This window comes from Triticum urartu, chromosome 2A (assembly GCF_056163025.1).
Source record: "Triticum urartu cultivar PI428250 chromosome 2A, HENAU_Tu73, whole genome shotgun sequence".
Lineage (NCBI taxonomy): Eukaryota > Viridiplantae > Streptophyta > Magnoliopsida > Poales > Poaceae > Triticum > Triticum urartu.
In genome coordinates, this window is record NC_141874.1 from 108477035 (window position 1) to 108480856 (window position 3822).

A 3822-nucleotide genomic window follows, 5' to 3' on the forward strand; every position below is an offset into this window, starting at 1 on the left:
AAAGAGAGGAGGAGGCTCGAGGGTGCTAGTGGACTCCAGAGGCGAGGTTGGCATGAGCGGGCGCGGGACGACGGACATACCCAGGTTCGGGGCTCTCCAGAGAGATAATACCCCTAGTCCTGCCGAGTGTAGTTGGATGATCGATAGTACAATGTTGCTCCTGGAGTTGTATGGAGGAGGAAGGAAGCTGGCCAAGGCTTGGGCTGCTCCTTCTCTCCGGTGTTGTTGTTTTGTGGCTAGTCCTATGCTTACTTGCTTTTCTCTCGGACATGTTTTCTGCTTGCTCTTTCTCTCGCTCTCCTTTCTATGATCGTGGGCTCCCGGGTGGTTCTATAGTCCAACCCTCCAGGGGTACAATGGTAATGTTACAAGTCGGTGGGTCCGTATTGTCGGTGTCCGGGGACCCGGGCTGGGTCTCGCTGAGGGCTTGTGGTTCGTCGGGTTCCCCTAGGTGCGGGCCCTGCATGCCTAGGGGGACCATGCGCCGTCTTGTTGATCGTCAGGGCATGGCCGAGTCGAGTCGCGTACAGTGCTCTCCGTCTGGTTGCCGCTTGCTGTCGTCAGCGGTGAAGGCGGGGGCACTGTAGCCACCCCGGCCTTGGTCAGCGGGTAGGTGAGGGGCGCTGTTGCCACGTTCCTGCTGACCAGAGGTATGGGCGGGGCACTGTTGCCTTGGTCACCGTTGATTGAAGTCTCGTCGCCATCATACGGCCTGGATGGGACAGGAGTTGACCCGCGGCTGGATTGCGTAGCACGCTACAGGTGGCGCTGGCTTGTTGAGGAGGCTTTGGTCGTGTCGGGTTCGGCTGTCTTGCGCTAGTTGTTGGGGCTGAGTCGACGTGTCTTGCCGGGTCGGCTAGTCTAGCCGGCTTGCGGGGCTTGGCCGGGTCGAGCGACCCGGCCAAGCGCGTGCCGTATTGAGGGGCGGTGCCAACCCCATTGTTTTTTACGAGGATCCTGGTTCCGTTGTCTGCCCGGGGTCCATCCCCCGACAGTAGTCCCCGAAGCTGTGAAGGTCCGCCGTCTTCGGATGAGTGGGCCTTCGCAGTTTCCCCCTTAAGCAAGGTGGATTCTGCGAGCGCCGGGTCCGGCAACACCCATTATGTGCCGGTTTTCTCGGAAACCGGATCACGGCATCCCGGCCGTGGCGGGAACCGAGAAGTCTGCCGAATCTTGGGGCAATTCCTCGGGCTTTGCGCGGGCGCCACGTGGTGCCCGGAAGTCGGAGGGGCCTGACAGGCCACGCGCGTGACGTGACCGGGCGGCGGGCTGGGGCCCACTGCCACGCGCCCTCGGCCCAAGCGCGCGGACTTATTGCGGCGTCCGGGGCCGGTTGCTCTTCCCCGGGCAGTTACTGCACCTGTATGTGTGCACTTATTGCGAGGTAGTGGAACGTGCGCGTGCAGACGATCCCACTTCCCCACTTCCCCACGTTCAAACCGAGGGTTATAAATCGGGGGGCAGGGGGCGGTGGACATTATTCTCGCTCGCGCCCTCCTGTCCCTTTGCTCTCACTCCGCTCTTTACAACTAACGCACAGCGGCGCCCGCTGCTCCGAGCAGAACTCCTTCGACGTCCATCTTCCTTCTTCTTCCTTTCATCATGTCGCTGCCATCGGGCTCCTGGATGGGTTCGAATGTCACCTCCGAGGACATCACCCAACTCCGGGCGATGCGGCGCCTGCCGAGGGAGACGGATGTCGGCGTCCGCCTGCCGCGCGGTGAGCAGAGGTCTCGGCCCGAGGGGCAGGAGCGCGTGGTCTTCCTCACGCACTTCAAGCGCGGGTTCGGGCTGCCAGCGAGCACCTTCTTCCGCGCGTTCCTAGAGTTCTTCGGGCTCCAGCCGCATCATCTTGGCGCCGGCGCCATGGCCCAGCTCTCCGGCTTCGTCACCCTCTGCGAGGGGTACCTAGGGGTCGAGCCTATGATCGACCTCTGGGCGCGCTTCTTCTCCTTGAAGCAGCAGGGCCCGTCGGCCGGGGAGTTCGCCGATTGCGGCGCCGCCGTCATCTCAAAGCGGTCGGGGGCGGATTTCCCCAAGATCCTGCTGTAGGATTCTGCCAAGAAGTGGCAGAACTCCTTCTTCTACATCCGCAACCTTGGTGCGGATCGCATCAATCTTCCAGCCTTCGTCATCGCACCGCCGCGGGCAAAGACGAACTGGGGCTACTCGCCCAGGCGCCCGTCGCAGGAGATCGTCAATCTCTGCGAGCGGGTTACGGTGATGAGGACGCAGGAGGGGCTCACCGGCACCAACCTCCTCGCCGCATTCGTCCTGCATCGGGTCCTTCCGCTTCAAGGGCGCTCCTGCCTCATCGGCGAAATGGTCAGCCTTCAAGACCCCAACCGCATCGGGTCGACGCTGTTGTCCGTGGAGCAGATCGCGCACGGCGTGAATGACATCTCCAAGGCCAACCTTGGGGAGGACTGGCGGTTCGGCAAGGCGCTGTACAGCCAGTCGAACCCGGCGCCGCAGGTGAGTGTCCGGTCTTCTTACTTTGCCACCACGCACCTTCTCATTCGTCCTGATGCGATGCGTGGGGTACTTCTGAACGCGATTCTGCATCCTTACGCCCGGGCCTCGTCGCAGGTGGCGCCGGTGGTGCCAGAGTAGCCCGCGGCTCATGGCGGGGAGGAGGAGGCCGAGTTCGACGCTGGCGCTGGGCGTCACGCGGGTAAGTCTCGTGTTTTTCTTCATGTGTCTTGAATTGCTGACCGCGGCACGGAACGGTCGGTGCTGACGCCAGTTGTCGTTGTAGTGGCATTGCGCGGGGGAGGCGACGACGCGGGCGGAGCCGGGTCCTCGCATGGGGCGGCACCGAGCCGCACGCATGGGAAAGGCAGCGTCGCGCCGCAACCCCAGGCCCCGAAGCGCACGGCGGACTCGGCCGGGGCCAGGAGGCCGGCCAAGAGGAAGCGCGGCGGAGGGGATGGGAGGCCAACCCCGGTCCCGGTCTTGGCGGGGTAAGCTTCATCTCTCGTTTGCGCTCAGATTTTTTTCTTGAGCTAGTCTTATTTCTTTTCTGCTCATTCTGTCTTCTTCTTGAGGTCGCCAATCGTGCTGGCGAGGGCGGCGGCGGAAGCCGCGGCCGCCGAAGGGGCCGTGTTCCGTAGGAGCCGGTCCGACCTCGCCGACCAGGCCAAGGTGGAGGGACGGGCCGACTCGGACCTCGGCCTAGATCCGGACGACGCCGAAGCCTTGGCCTAGCAGGACAGGAACCGGGTCGAGGCGGAGCGGAGCTGGAGGAGGCGTTGGTCCGTGCTTGGACCGACGTGGCGGCGGCATGGGCGCGAGCCAATGCGGAGCCGGCCTGGCGCGAGATGCTGGAGGGCACGGTGGTGGCGGCAACGGTCTTTGAGCCGTCATTGGTGAGGGAGCACGGCCGTGGAGGCCGGGCTGAGGTGGTGATCCTCGACCGGGCGCCAACTGTCGTGGAGGTGGCGGATGACACCCCGCCACGGGCCGACGTGGTCGAGCGAGCGGGGACTGATGGTGGTGGAGGCGGCGTCGTTTTGGAAGAGACGCTGCGGGCGGCGGTGTCGGAGGCGCCGCCGGTTTTGGAGGAGGCACAGCGGGAGGCGGTGCCTGAGGCCACCTCGGCAGCTGGGCCGGAGACGGCGATGCAGGGCGTTCCGACGTCCGGGTCAGAGACGGCGACGCGGGGCGTCCCGGCATCTGGGTCGTCGTCGGCGCTGGGAGGGGCGTCGGAGGAGGCGCTGGCCGCGTCGCGAGCGGCCAGCGGGGAATACGCCTTGGTGCCCCGGCAGGGAGGGCGCCGAGCTACCGTGCCGCAGCCGGCGTGGAGTGGGGGCACCGTTGTCT

General features: G+C 64.9%; 1 pseudogene; it reads left to right on the top strand.

The window, feature by feature from the left end:
- The first annotated feature begins 1602 nt into the window (after window positions 1-1602).
- LOC147984132 (uncharacterized) lies at window positions 1603-2706 on the top strand (annotated as a pseudogene).
- The last annotated feature ends 1116 nt before the right edge of the window (window positions 2707-3822 follow it).